This window comes from Suncus etruscus, chromosome 14 (assembly GCF_024139225.1).
Source record: "Suncus etruscus isolate mSunEtr1 chromosome 14, mSunEtr1.pri.cur, whole genome shotgun sequence".
Classification (NCBI taxonomy): Eukaryota; Metazoa; Chordata; class Mammalia; order Eulipotyphla; family Soricidae; genus Suncus; species Suncus etruscus.
Window position 1 is genome coordinate 22,824,514 of NC_064861.1, and position 15,743 is coordinate 22,840,256.

Below are 15,743 nucleotides of genomic sequence, written 5' to 3' on the forward strand. Positions count from 1 at the left end.
GGGATGTCAGGATTCGAACCACTGTCTTTCTGCATGCAAGGCAAGCGCCTTACCTCCATGCTATCTCTTCGGCCCCCTTGTTTGTTGTTGTGGGGGTGAAATGGGGATTGGGTCACACCTGGAGGTTCTCAGGGGATTATATCTCAGGGGTACCAAATGGGGTTCTGGGAATAGAATCCAAGTTAACCACATGCAAAGTAATGCCCTACTCTATTTTCTTCGGATTTTTAAAGCAAACCCAAGTAGAGCTGGCCATAAATTATAACAGGAGAGAAGAAATTGACATATTCATTCAATACATGAATGATTTGGAGGATCTTCTGCTTCTGGAAGGAAACCAGAAAGCTTGTTGCCAGGCCTTGTTTTTTATGGTCTTATCCTGCCCAGCAGCCCCCAGCTGGCTGCTGCCTTTCTCCGAGATGTGGCTTCCTTGCCCATTGTTCTCAGTGGCTTCTACAGATCAAATAATTATGAACATTTCCATTCATAATTTATAATTAGATGAGTACAGCATCCTTAGGTCTTTCTGATGTGGTGTGAGAAAGGAGGGAAGCCAGGAAGGATAAATAGCCCAGTTCTTATCATGGTTTGGTTCTACTGTTGGGATCCCCATGCCTCAGCAAAGCCTGTAACTTCCAGGCATTGCAGTCTGGTGTATGGCAGGACTGTGACTAAGTGTGTGATCCTGTCATTACTGTATCAATGACCAAGGGGAGAAAAGGGAATCAAACAGAATTTGAAGAACCAGAGTACAGCAGGTAGGATGCTTGCCTTGTAACTAGCTGGCCAGGTTTGATCCTTGGAATCTCATAGGGTCCCCCATATGGGGGTGATATCAGAAAACAAGTCCTGAACAATACTGGTGTAGCCCCCAAACAAAAACAAAATAATTAATTTTCAGGGGGCTGGAAAGATAGCACAGCAGTAGAGCATTTGCCTGCAAGTGGCTGACCCAGGACCAGCGTTGGTTCGAATCCCGACATCCCATATGGTCCTCAGGGCCTGAGCACAGAGCCAGGAGTAACACCTGAGTGCTGCCTGGTGTGGTCCCCCCAAAAATTAATTTTCAGTGAAGTAAATCCATGTTCAAACCTATAAAAATAGATTGTAGAGGCCAGAAAATAGTACAGTGGTAGGACGTTTGCCATGCAAGCGGCTGACCCAGTGCTGACATTGGTTGGAATCCCGGCATCCCATATGGTTCCTGTGCCTGCCAGGAGTGATTTCTGAGCACAGAGTCTGGAATAACCCCTGAGTGCTGCTGGGTGTGGCCCAAAAACAAAAACAAAAAAAAAACAAAAAACAAAAACAAAACAAAAACAAAAAAGATTGTAGGGGCTGGAGAGATAGTACAAACAAAAAATAGGCAGGGCAGAAATGAAGAGCATTTAAATTAAAGTAGCCCAAGATCTTTGCATTGTTTATTTTAAAAAGGTTCATTAGGGGCCAGAGAAATAGCACGGAGGTAAGGCGTTTGTCTTTCATGCAGAAAGTCGGTGGTTCGAATCCCAGCATCCCATATGGTCCCTGAGCCTGCCAGGAGCGATTTCTGAGCATAGAGCCAGGAGTAACTCTTGAGTACTGCTGGGTGTGACCCAAAAAAACAAAAAAACAAACAAAAAGAAATCTTCATTAAACCTGTTATTATTTTTTAATTATCTAGAGGATTCCGTAAAAGAATAGAAGAGGGTCAGAAAGGTAGTACAGTGGGCAGGTCATCTGCCTTACACATGACTGACCTGGGGGTTTCATTCCTGATATTCCATATGGTTCCTGTGCACCACCAGGTGTGGCCCAAGAGCAATATATATATAAAGCTTGTCAAATTGGCTAAAAAACAAAATCTGTTAATAAATACTTATTGCCAGTCCAAAAAAATGGAGTTAGTTTTAAGTGGCTGCTAAAATTACCTTCTGCTTTGGGGCTGAAAAGATAATACAGCAAGTAGGACAATTTTCTTGCACAAAGTTGATCGGGCATCAATCCCTGATTTCCCAAATGGTCCCCAAGCACCATCAGGAATGATCCCTGAGTGCAGAGCCAGGAGTAACCCCTGAGCATCATCAGGTGAGTCCCCAAAGAAAAAAATAAAAATAAGGGGCCGGGCGGTGGCGCAAGAGGTAAGGTGCCTGCCTTGCCTGCGCTAGCCTTGGACGGACCGCGGTTCGATCCCCCGGTGTCCCATATGGTCCCCCAAGCCAGGAGCGACTTCTGAGCACATAGCCAGGAGTAACCCCTGAGCGTTACCGGGTGTGGCCCAAAAAAAACCAAAAAAAAAAAAAAATAAAAAAATAAAAATAAAAATAAAAATCTGCTTTATTCAGGCAATGTGAATTCTTCATAAAGTCAAGCACAATAAATGGAAGTCACAAGAATAGTGCAAGAAAACTGCCTCCAGGATGGAAGAGACATGAAGTGGGCACCATGCAAAACCCATCCTGACCTCCTCCAATGCACTTTTTACATTGCAGCCTGATGAGCACGGCAGACATTTACACACACGCACACATCATTTGTTTTTATACATGCACACACATTTTATTCCTCTCACGCATTCTCTCATTACACTTCTTTCTCTCTGCATCTCTCTCACATACATATGTTCTCTTTCTTACATACACACACACACACACACACACACACACACACACACACACACACACACACACACACACTCTCCTATCTCGATGGGTCCCTCCTAACATTTTATCTCTCTCCCTGCCTGTTACTGTCTCTATTTCTCTCTCTTACACACACACACACACACACACACACACACACACACACACACACACACACACACACACACACACCATGTCCACAGTCCTTGAGAAGAATCACATGTATACCCTCAACACAGTCCTAAAACCTTTGGTGATTTGTCCTCTCTGCCTTTTTCTGGGACCAGAATTCACCCCCTCAAGTTGCCAGAGACCTTCTTTCATTTTGTTAGATTCCCCATGGATTCCTCTCACCTCAAGACCTTTGTGTAACTCTAACTCAGCTCAGGCCACCTCCAAATATCACTCATCATCCTAAGTGTCACCTCCCGCAGTCCTGGCCTTCCATGGACACCTTTAGTATTGAAATTTCTCAGTACTGTGCACATATCACTGTGTCCTTTTCTACACATTCGACAAGAACACGGTCCAGTAGACCAGATGCTCCGTGAGGGCAAGAAGACTCCCTTTTGCTCACTGCTGCCCAGTGCTTGGCAGCAGCTTAGTAAATATTGATGAATGGAGGAATGGAAACATGCCACTGAGAGAAGGGCACTCTGCCCAGGCACAGGTGTTATATATCCAGACACTTTGCCCAATTACGCTATACAACTTGTGTTCCCTCATTCAAAGATTATTTACTTACCATTTTTCTGTGTCAGAAAATTACAGGCAGCTTCCTTTAAAGATCTTTCCTGAGTATAAACATACTCCCTAACTGTTTACAGGGCAAGAACGTCGGGGAGAGGCTTTCAGCCAAGCTTGGCTGGTGTGTCTGTAGAACGAGTGAGCCCATGAGGTGAAGGTCAGGACCCCATTCTGGGGGCAGATGGATTGAGTAAGGACTGTGAACTTTCCCAGGCCTACTATATGGTGGCAGGACCACAGTCCATGGCATCAAGAATTCATCTGTGTATTTGAGTAAAGTAAGGATGGATGAAAGAACTTGAGTTTGGCTATAGACAACTGCTCTACTTTAAACTCCTCTTTAGGAAAAGGACCAACCTTTTTTTTTTTTTTTTTTTTTTTTTTTTGGGTTTTTGGGTCACACCCAGCAGCGCTCAGGGGTTACTCGTGGCTCTATGCTCAGAAATCGCTTCTGGCAGGCTCGGGGGACCATATGGGATGCCAGGATTTGAACCAATGACCTTCTGCATGCAAGGCAAATGAGCTACCTCCATGCTATCTCTCCGGCCCCAGGACCAACCATTTTTATTGACTAATAATGTGTCCTGTTTCTATGTGCATAGTAATGAATTTGTGCCTTTGGTTCTTCATCGTAGAAAAGGATAAAAAGTTTTGGGCTGGAGCGGTGGCGCAAGTGGTAGGGCATTTGCCTTACACATGCTATTCTAGGGTAGTAAAAGCTCTTTTAGTGTCCCATATAGTCCCCCAAGCCAGGAATGATTTCTGAGCACATAGTCAGGAGTAACCCCTGAGTGTTACCGGGTGTGGCCCAAAAACAAACAAACAAAAATAATGTTTCTTAAGGTGGGCCAGACGGACCCTGGTTTGATTTCCAGCATCCCATATGGTCCCCCGAGCCTGCCAGGGGCAATTTCTGAGCTCAGAGCCAGGAGTAACCCTTGAGCACTGCAGGTGTGACCCAAATTCCCCCCCCCAAGACATGAATAATAATAACAATAGTAGTTACAGCAACACTAATATTTACTGATCATCATTCTATGCTTGACTATACAGATGCCTGAATCTATCTTTATCTCTGCGTCAAGCTCTGTATCCGCACTTGTGTCTATTTAATATATATCTCTATCTTTATATAAAATACGCTCTTTTGGCACAGTGTTCCTGGCTTGCTCCTCAGGGATCACTCCTCAGAGAGCTAGAAATGGCACTTGGGGCTCACTCATGTAAACCAGGAGTTCTAGTCCTCCAAGTCATTTCCTAGACCCCCTTATTTCCATTTTCATATTTATTATCACATGCTGGCTAATAATATCTTCCAATCACCTTTATTAATAAGCACAAACTCCATGCTATGACTTTCAAGGCCCTTCGCTGTCCTGGCCCCTGAGAGTTTCTGTTATCATAGCTCAAGTCTCCCTAAGTTAGCGAGCTCTAGCAGTTAGTTACCATTGTTCTGCACCTAGCTGGTTCCTACCTCAGGGTCTTTGCACTAACTAGCCCCTTGTGGTCCCTGGATCTCTGCCCAGGCACATCAGTCTGATTTCACTGCACCCGAAGCCACTGATTGATTACAGTTCCTTGTTTCTTATATCCATACCATGACTCCCTCTCTGAAATTAGCTAACTTTTATTGTTTGGGGAGTGAAGGGGGTTTGAGCCACACCTTAGGCTCAAATGCTGAGGGTTTAGTCCCAGCTCTGCACTCAGGAATCATTCCTGGCGGTGCTTAGGGGGATCAGATGAGATGCCAAGTAGTGAACCTGCATTGGCCGTATGCAAGGCAAGCACCCTATCCACAATATTATGCTCCTGCTCTTAGCTTTATATGTTCCATTATCATTAGTTTCCCCTAATGAAAACAAATGCTCTATGCTCAATGTTCCTCTTTGATCCTGTTCACTCCTGAATTCTTAGTGCTCAGGATAGAGCCCAGCATACAGTCTACAAACATTTCCCAAATAAAAGAACAAATGAGACAACAGCTCGTGTATTTAATGAGAACAGATAGCTCAGCAGCACAATCTTTATATATGGGACAACTCCCTACACACACACACACACACACACACACACACACACACACACACACACACACACACACACACACACACACACACACACACACACACACACACACAGCACCTAGCACTGCCAGGAGCAACTTCCAAGCCCAAAAACCAAAACCAAACAAACAGAAAGAGCTACTCAGGCTGAGTGACATTAGATGACTCATCCAGGAGGAAGGCTGCAGTTAGAGAGAGTTCTCAGACTCTCTACTTGCCCCAAGGCTTCTTTGGGCTCCCCCCACCTTTTTTTCCCCAGAGGGAAAAAGGATTTCTTTTTTTTTTCCTTTTTTTTTTTTGGGGGGGGGGGGTCACACCCAGCAGTGCTCAGGAGTTACTCCTGGTTCTATGCTCAGAAATCGCTTCTGGCAGGCTCGGGGTACCATATGGGATGCCGGGATTCGAACCAATGACCTTCTGCATGAAAGGCAAACGCCTTACCTCCATGCTATCTCTCCAGCCCAGAAAAAGGATTTCTTAAGTAGTGCCCAGAGGACCCAGGCATTTGACCTGATAGTTGGTCCAGCTGTACAGGGTTTGATGATACAATGCTCGGGCTTGGTCTCCATATTCCAGTGCTGGGCCCCAATGGTGCCAAGGATTCCATCTGGGCCAACTCATGCAAGGCATTGATGCTCGCCTTCGAACTCTCCCCAGTCACAAGCTGAGATTTCTCCTATGAATCTGGTCATCCACATTCTCCACAGCTATTCTCTATCCTTCTGTGCACTGAACCTGGCACAGGGCCAGGTAGCAGCAACTAGCACATTGCACATAGAAACTAGACAGTAGGGCCGAAGAGATAGCATGGAGGTAAGGCTTTGTAATCCCTGGCGGAAGTTGGGGCTTTGGAGCTGCTATTTCTCCATTGAACTCCATTCCTGTCGCTCCATTTAGTCATTTATGCATTGAACCGATATTTAAATCTTTTAGGTACTGGGGCCATACCAAACCCTATAGATATATTAACAAAAGGGCTGGAGACACAGTATAGTAGAGAGAATGCTTGCCTTGTATGTGATCCACCGAGGTTCAGTCTCTGGCACCACATTTGGTTCCCTGAGCTCTTCCATGAGTGATAGAGAGCACAAAGCCAGGAGTAAGCCCTAAGCAATGCCAGGTGTCAGTCTCCCCTTCCAAACAAAGGATTCGTTAGTGAGCAATATGTGATTTCTTCTGACTTAAAGTCATTTAGTCCAATAAAGGGAGCAGACCATAAGAACTAAATCCAAGTAATAATAACAATTCCAAATGTTTGGGATGCAGGGATATTGGAGCTATGGCGGGTGGAATCAGACGCTGGTGGAGGGTGTGGTGCTGGAATGTTTTATGTATGAAACCCTGCCAATAGCACTGGACCTGCAATTAAATGAAAACAAAAAGCAATTTCAGATGTTAGCTAAGTTCCCTATGGAAGAATGGGGGGGTGCGGGGGGGGGGGAGGTAGCTCAGGTGGCAAAGTACATGCAAATACAATGTACTGAGTTCAAACCCAATGGATGTGCCCCTGGTTGACCACTCCTAAGCGCCTCTAGGCCTGAGCACCTTAGTGCTCTCAGGCCTGCACTTTCCTACCAGGCTAAGCAGCACCTCAAACAACCCTTATTTATTTATTTATTTATTTATTTATTTTTATCTTTGGTTTGGGGACCACACCCACCAATGCTCAGGGATTTGGCTCTGCACTCAGGAATCATTCCTAATGGTGCTGGGTCTAGAACCCGGGTCGATCACATGCAAGAAAAACACTCTACCCACTGTACTATCACTCTAAGCTCACAATCTTAATTTTTGAAAGGAAAAAAAAAATGGGGCCAGAGCAATAGCACAGGGGGTAGGGGTGGGTAGGGCATTTGCCTTGCATGTGGTCAACCTATCTTACCTATCCATCTATCTCTATCTTTTCTATCAGCTATCTATTTATATACAATTCCCCGCTCCCCTTCCCATATTGACACCTGTGACAAGTACATTCCATGGGGCTCTCACACAGGCCCACAGCGCTCCTGCTCCTTCCTTTAGTTGTGGCATCGCACATCCGCCTACAGAGGTAGTCACACTCCTGGCTGTTGTGCTTACCTCTCTTAAATAAAAATAAGTAATGGATTTGTTTGTTTTGGGTTTGCTTTGGCTGCACTCAAGGATCACTGTTATTGGAGGTCAGGGACCAGATGTGATACTGGGGATCTAACCCTGGTCAGCTACGTGCTTGGTAAACATCGTAATCACCATGCATCAGCCTTGGTTCCACTCTCTGATTGGGCTTCGCATCTACTGGGGTCTTTGTCTGTCCTTGTGCTCTAAGATCATTTTGTGGTATGGCCGCAGAGTCCCCAGGATCGTGCTCAACATTTGCAGATAACACTAAGGTAACACTAAGGCCCAAACTTTAAGCCACATACTTGAAGACACTAAAAACAGTCTGAGCCCTCTCCTCTGGAATGTTGACTGTCCCATTATAGGATGTCACCACAATACATTTCTCCCTGCTGCTCTTGGTGGGTGCTTTATTGTCTTCACTGTTTGCTTATTCCCATCACTGCTGAGCCTGAATGTGGCTTCCAGAGCCAGAGAGCAGGGACAGAGAATAGCTAGGAGAGATGGTTCAAAGGCTGGAGTATGCGTTTAGTATGTAAGAGGCCCAGATATGATCCGTAGCACCAGATGATCCCTCGACTACTGCTGGAAGTGACCCTTACACCCGCAGCACCACAAAGTGTGGCTCAGAAATGAACACACAAAGAAAATGAAAATCAGTGTAGGGCCGGAGAGATAGCATGGAGATAGGGCATTTGCTTTGTATGCAGAAGGATGGTGGTTCGAAACCTGGCATCCCATAGGGTCCCCCGAGCCTGCCAGGAGCGATTTCTGAGTGTAGAGCCAGAAGTAACCCCTGAGCACTGCCGGGTGTGACCCAAAAACAAACAAACAAAAAAAGATAAAAGAAAAGAAAGTCAGTGTAAGGTGTCCAGAGTCACACACCTTCCCTTCCTGAGATCACAGGGACTCTCTTATGGGTAGAGTCAGACATTTTACTCCACTGCCCTGAAGAGCTGGAATCATTCTGCCCTTTTATCTAAGATTGAGGGTCGAAAGGATTAGTAACTCATTTATAATACTTCAACAATGAATTGGCAGGACATGGGACAAAGTATGTCTATTCCCAAGAGCCAAAATCACCTATGAAAGCTGGAGCAATAGCACAGTGGTAGGGCGTAACAGCCTTTCACGCAGCTGATCCAGGAGGGACCTCAGTTCGATCCCCAGCGTCCCATATGGACCCCCAAGCTAGGAGCAATTTCTGAGCGCATAGCCAGGAGTAACCCCTGAGTTTCACCGGGTGTGGCCCAAAAACCAAAAAAAAACCAAAAAAATCACAAAAATCACGTATGGCCTTAGTTGTCATATTAACCATGGGATTTCAATGATTTGCTACCAACATCCCAGGGGCTGGTTTGGAGATTTGGGGCCATTAGATTTTTTTCTTCTTCTTCTTTTGGGGGAAGGTGATAGGAAAGGGGGTTGGCCCACACCCAGAGGTGCTCAGGGGACCATGTGTAGTGCTGAAGATTGAACTAGGGTTGACTGTATTATCTCTCTGGCCCCCTTGGTTATTTTTCTTTTCTGCTTTTTCACTGCTTACATTCTTGCTCAGGATTTTCCTCTCAAGTCTAAAATAAGCCATGAGCTTGCATTTTGTATGAATTTGAACTGAGGCAAATTTTAACTGTGAAATAAATTAGTAAAAACTTGGATGAGGATATGGCTCCAGGGGACAGTACATGCTTCTTATCTTTGAGATCCTGGACTCAAACTCTAGCAATTCTCAGCAATATAAAGAGAACCAAAAATAAATCCCAATACCTGTATTTATATAAATCCCAATTCAGCGTAAGGTATGGTATAGCACAGGGGTGAGAGACCTCTCATGTTCTGGATTCTGGCTTTATACTAGGGTACCATCTCCCCTCCTCTCCCCACTTCTGTGAAGGCAATTCTTCTAGGTCTCAGCTTGTAGTTTTGCACAAGAAATCAGACAGTGTCAAAAGTGCATTTTTCAGCCAGGGGATCTTGGATCTTACTGAGACAGCCAGACGTCTTTTCTGCTGCCTTCCCTGACACTTTAGTCAGAGCTTAACATAAATCACCTGAAGATAAGGGTACTTGTACTTTTCTAGGTACTCAGAAAAGGTGAAAGGAATAAGTAAAGTGATTTTAAAGGCATGTGACAACACCCTTCCTCACCTCAGTATAACCATTGTCATGGGTCTGAGTAGCATCCCCTCCTCTCCCCCTAGAAATGAAACTTCTGTGCAGTTAATAGTGTCACTAAGAGTATGAGAGTGGGGGAAGTGGTCGTGTCATTTCCCTGCCAACAAAATCCTATTTCCATTTCCAAAGCGGATACAAAGGAAATCAGACTTTACATTTACACTGACAAGGAAACCACAACTGTATCAGGAACCCTTCTCTTGACTAATGGTCCACTGCCCAGTTCAGCATACAGCCAAAGTCAAGGGACGTGGAGGATGGACAGGCAGGAATTTAGTAACTGAAATCATGACAATAAAACTAAAAATATTTATCTTTTTCTCTTAAAACAGAAAGATGGAGGGACGGGGCCAGAGAGATAGCATGGAGGTAAGGCGTTTACCTTGCATGTAGAAGGACGGTGGTTCAAATCCCGGCATCCCATATGGTCCCCCGAGCCTGCCAGGAGTGATTTCTGAGCATGGAGCCAGGAGTAACCCCTGAGCACTGCTGAGTATGACCCAAAAACCAAAACAAACAAACAAACAAACAAAAAACTCCAACAGGAGTAATCCCTGAGCACAGAACCTTACTCAGGAGTAAGCCCTGAGCTCAGCTTGGTATGACTCCAAAACAAAACAAAGTATTGCACTAATAAGCCAAGAATTTCTCAATATTAATATCTGAACTATCAACAAAGAATGCTTGATTTGGGATGCCACATCTGATGGTGATCAGAGGCTACACCTAGCTGTGCTTCTGATGGTCCGAGGGACCAAGGATGGAACCAGACCTCCTACAGCAAAGCATCCATTCCAGCCTGTGGGACTCTGCCTTTTGGATTGTTTTCCTCTTCTTTAAGATTTTGGTTCACCCAGATAAGAGGGCTCTTCTGAAATTTCTAGTCCATTACTTGAGTGGACATGGAGATGTTAAATCATCTCTGCCACACACCAAGGCTGCTCTAGGTGATTTATAAAGGGGCAGAGTTTTATCCCATCCCAAAATTCAGTGCAGTAGAGGAGCAAAGAGGCCATAATGCTAAATAGCCCCAGCACTTGCTAAGGACAGGATGGAGCCTTGGCAGCCTGTGATCAGTGTTTGCACATCTGTCCTTCAAGTTCTTCCTCCTTCAAAGCAGAACCAGCTGCGAACAAAGCCTGGCTGAGCACAAGCGCCAGAACAGAGTTCTCATTCCAGATCCAAGATACCCTCCATTCCTCAAAACAAGAGTCCCTGACTATCTTCCTGGAGCACTCCCCGAAGTTCCTCCCTGCTTCTGAGAACTTCTGCTCCAGTGACAGCCATTTCAACCAAGGGGGGAGGAGGAGAGAGGGAGAGAGAGAGAGAGAGAGAGAAAAAGAGGGAGAGAGAAAGAAATGGAGAGAGGGTGAGAGAGGGAGAGAGAGAAAGAGAGAGAGATGAGAAGGAATGTGGGGGATAGCAGACAGCGAGCAATACGGTACAGAATGTGCCAGAGTGATATCAGGGCTGTTTAAGCAGGTGGCTGAGCCCATGCTCTCCCCATCTGAGCTCCAAGGCCCACACACTGTGCTCCGTCTCCCTCCCTCCACTCCCCACTTTGCTCTCTGCAAGTTCTAATGCACCTCTGACAGTAACAGGATTTAAATTTGTCTTCCTGGCAATTATTTCACGTCTAACTTTCTTTCTTTTTTTTTTTTTTTTTTTTTTTTTTTGGTTTTTGGGCCACACCCGGCGGTGCTCAGGGGTTACTCTTGGCTGTCTGCTCAGAAATAGCTCCTGGCAGGCACGGGGGGACCATATGAGACAATGGGACACCGGGATTCGAACCAACCACCTTTGGTCCTGGATCGGCTGCTTGCAAGGCAAACACCACTGTGCTATCTCTCCGGGCCCACGTCTAACTTTCTGGCTTGATTTATAAACAGCAGCAGTTCTAGGTAGTCTGCAGGTCGCAGCAAAAAAAGATACTGGAGTTGTTGATCTTGAGTGCCCAGGTTTTAGCAGCTACTAACTAGCTGACAATGTCCATGGATTCCAGAACTGAATGAGGGTGCTGAGACAGTTGTGGGGAAAAGAAGGCTTGCACCTCCAATCAGATGTGGGGAGTGTCAGTCACTTTGGACACATCCTTTGTCCTGCAGTACAAGGACAGAAACAGTGCCTATCTCTTTTATCAATGTAACTTCCACCCCACACTGTTGACACACAGGAAGTGCACACGAATCATTTCAACAAACCTCTGACTTATCTGCAGAAGAAAAAAAAAAAAGGCGATTAGACCCAGGGTCACAGCGTTAAAAAGGAATGTCAGCTAGGACAGCCCGCCAAGCACAAATGCCCTCTGGGTCTGTCCCAGAATTAGAATCCTGGCCTTGCTGGACTCCCACGAACTCGGCTCTTGGGGCCTGGCAAGCCCAGTTTACCAATGGGAAACCCTAAACTGAAGCCCCTCTCCTCCCCTGGCTGCCATCTAGTAGAGATGACGAAGACCTTTATATTGAGGCTGGGGTGAGGGGAATACAGTGTTGTACCAGAATAAATGCCAGGCTGTTGGGATTTGGCAAAAAAAAAATTTTTTTTTTCAGCAAAGAAATCCCGCAAAAATTGAGTAGCTCTTTGAGTGTTTTTTGTTTTTGTTTTTGGGTCACACCCACCAGGGGTTACTCCTGGCTCTACGCTCAGAAATCACTCCTGGCAAACTCGTGGGACCTTATGGGATGCCAGGATTCGAACCACCATCCTTCTGCATGCAAGGCATCCACCCTACCTCCATGCTATCTCTCCGGTCCGTTTTGAGTGGTTTTTGGGTCACACCCGTTTGTGTTCAGGGGGTTACTTTAGGCTCTGCATTCAGGAATCACTCCTGGCAGTATTCAGGGACCGTATGGGATACCTGGGCTCAAACTCCTGTAGGCCGTGTGTAAGGCAAGTGCCTTGCCCACTGTGCTGTTGCTCTGGCTCAGATTGAATAGCTTTGAAATAAAAAAAAAATGAAGGTTTTATTTTTTTTGTTTGTTTTTTTGGGGGCCACAGTTCAGGGCTTACTCCTGGCTCTGCAATCAGGAATTACTCCTGATGGTGTTTGGGAGAACCATAAGGATGCTGGGGATCATGCAAGCTACATGCAAGACAAGTGTCTTACTCACCGTGTTATAGCTCTGGCCCTATCTTTTATTATTATTATTATTATTTTATTTATTTATTTATTTATTTATTGGTTTTTGGGTCACACCCGGCTGTGCTCAGGGGTTCCTCCTGGCTGTCTGCTCAGAAATAGCTCCTGGCAGGCACGGGGCACCATATGGGACACCGGGATTCGAACCAACCACCTTTGGTCCTGGATTGGCTGCTTTCAAGGCAAACGCCGCTGTGCTATCTCTCCGGGCCCTATTATTATTATTTTAAATTCATCATAGACCTATAGAGTGCCCATTCCTAGAAGATGGGCCTGGCTGGACAGCTGACCTCATGGGCTAGAGCAGTGCTTGATCCCGGCATTCCCTTTTTCTCCGGTACCAGGACAAGAGAGCGGCCCAATGTTTTACCTTCTCCCTTGAGGTTTCTTCTATCCCCCTCACGCCCCAATCCTGGGGCCTAGGCTGCGGGAAAGGTTCGAAAGGCAAATCCAAGTGTGCGAATGTGCATGAAGATCTGTGCTGCTCACTGGACAGCTTCAACTCGGCTGCCTGACCACCAAAACCTCTGCCCGGCAGCCAGGGCTTTCGCAGTTGCTTAGGCCTCCACCTGGCCTGCTCACTCTCCCTCACACTCAGGCCTCTGCAATCCTCAGGGCTCCCTCCACCACCACAGGCCCCCACCAGCAAGCTACATTCAGCCTGCTGAGAAATGACACAGGGTTCAGGGGCTAAACCCAATCCCAGTTAGATTCCTGGCGCCATCTCCAGCATTGCTGGAAGGGAAGGGACCCCTCCAGCACAGAGCACAGAAGTAACTATGAGCACTGCTGAATGTGGGCACCCGCATAAAAAAGGGCTCGGGGGAGGCAGACCTCTACATATTATGGATTGGTGGAATGGTTGGATAGATGGAAGAGTTTCTCATAATAGTTGTCCCAAGCCACTCTTTGTTTGCTGGTTTTCTGGTCAGATCCAGCGGTGCTGAAGGCTAACCTGGGTGGTGATACAGAAGACCAGGCCATAAAGGGCATAGAATCCAGGCCTTCTGCATGCCAGCCCTGGTCTCAGTCTGTTAAACTCTCTCTGGACACTGACTATATTCTGAGGTTTCCTACTGGAGGAGTTGCGGGGCAAAGGGAGAGGAGAGGTTTGTGGGGGGGGGGGGGGAATTCCTTCACCATCCCACCATCCCTCTAGGACTGAGGTCACATCAGTTCTGCCTTCAGGAAAAAAATGTCAAACGCCCAGTTTCTTGGCTCGACGCTCCAAAAAAGGAGGAAGAGAGGGGCAGGGGTTCAGTTCCCATCATTCAGCTCTTCTCCAGAGGATTGGAAAGACTAGATCTCCGTCCTTCTGTTTGAGCAGGACTGTGCCCGAGAACTAGCTGAGCTCCTCCAATTTTCCTTGTTTAATGTACTAACTTCATTGCAAGAAAAATAAATTGGGGTGTGGAAGTAGTGCTGGAGGAGCCAGCACTCAGCCAGGAAGGGGTGGTAGAAACCTGTAGGAAAAAACTGGTTGCAGAGGACTGGAGCCTCTCAGTGGCAGAGGCACGTGCCATGGAACCTGACCCAACGGTGTTCGATCCCCCCACCCTGTGTTCTCTATGGTACCCCAGAGTAATTCCTAATGTTGTTTAGAAAGCTCCGAGCATTGTCCAGGGTGTGACCCACAAACAAGCAAATAAACCAGAAATGAACCACCTTTCCACTAGCTTCTCTTTACCCCTGGCCTTCTTTTCAACTTGACAACGTGGAAAATTCCAAGGAACTGTGAAATACCCTCAGGTCTGAATGGTCTTTAAAGAGGACCTCGGTGTCTCAAGAAAGAAGGCCTGCAGGATCCTTAGGAGCTGAGGACGAGTGTCGCAGCCAAGGCGGGTCAGACTAGGGCCGGGTGACCTTGGTCTCGAAAATGCGCCACTTCACCGAGCCCCAGCACCAGGCCAGCCCTCGGGCCGGGCTGCGCGTCTCTGCGGCTCCTCTGACGACAGCCGCGCGCAGTCCTTAAGTGGTGGCGGCGAAGACAGACTGGCAGACGGGGGTGACACCGACAGCAAGTCGAACGTCAGAGGCCCAGGGCCCCGGCCAAGCCAGGGTATCCCCCTCCCCCGTAGCCCTGCCAGCCCCTGGCCCCGGGTCCCCGGACACTCCAGCCTGCGGCGCTCCGGGGCGGAGCCGGGCCTGCAGCGAGGGCTCCCCGTCTCGCCAGAGTCGGGCCTAGTGGCAGGGGCTTTTGCTTTTCTGCTTTTCTGCAGCCCAGACTGCAGCGCTCCCCCCAGCCCCCCTATTAAGTGCGAAGAAAGGATCCCCGGCCATTTCCATTTCCTCTGCAGCTCAAGAGCCCGTTGTTATTTAATCCCGCGGCCACCCGGGCAGCATCCTCTGTGCCGCCGGCTCCACCCATCCACCTGGCCGAGTCTCTCGCTCGCTCCCGCTTTCCCCCAGGGAAGTGTGTGTGTGTGTGTGGGGGGGGGGCTCTGCAAGGACGGGGCCTGCTGCTGCGAAGGGCAGCGCCCCGTGGCGCTCAGAGCCGGCCTGGCGTCCCAGGAGAGCCGGGGAACCCTCAGGGGAGAGGGCAGCAGCTGGCCTGGGCACAGAGGGCGGAGGAGCAAGGGGGCTGCGGACCTTACACAGGGCGGGGGAAGGGGCCGAGCCCCGTCGGCCGCCCCGAGCAGCCATCATCGCCCCGGGGGGGCTGCAGCCGGAAGAGGCCCCGGCCTGCCGCAGTCCACACCCAAGAAGGGGCGGGGGTCTACACCAGGCAGGCCACTGGGCCTCAGAGTCACTCAGCCCTCACGCCACCTCGTTTTTATTTATTTACTTACTTATTTATTTTTGGGGGGGGATGTGGATGTTTGGTATTTTTGTAATTTGGGGGGGGGTCACTGCTCCATTCCCCCCCTCCGACGCCCCTAAGTCCAGAGACAGAAGAAATCC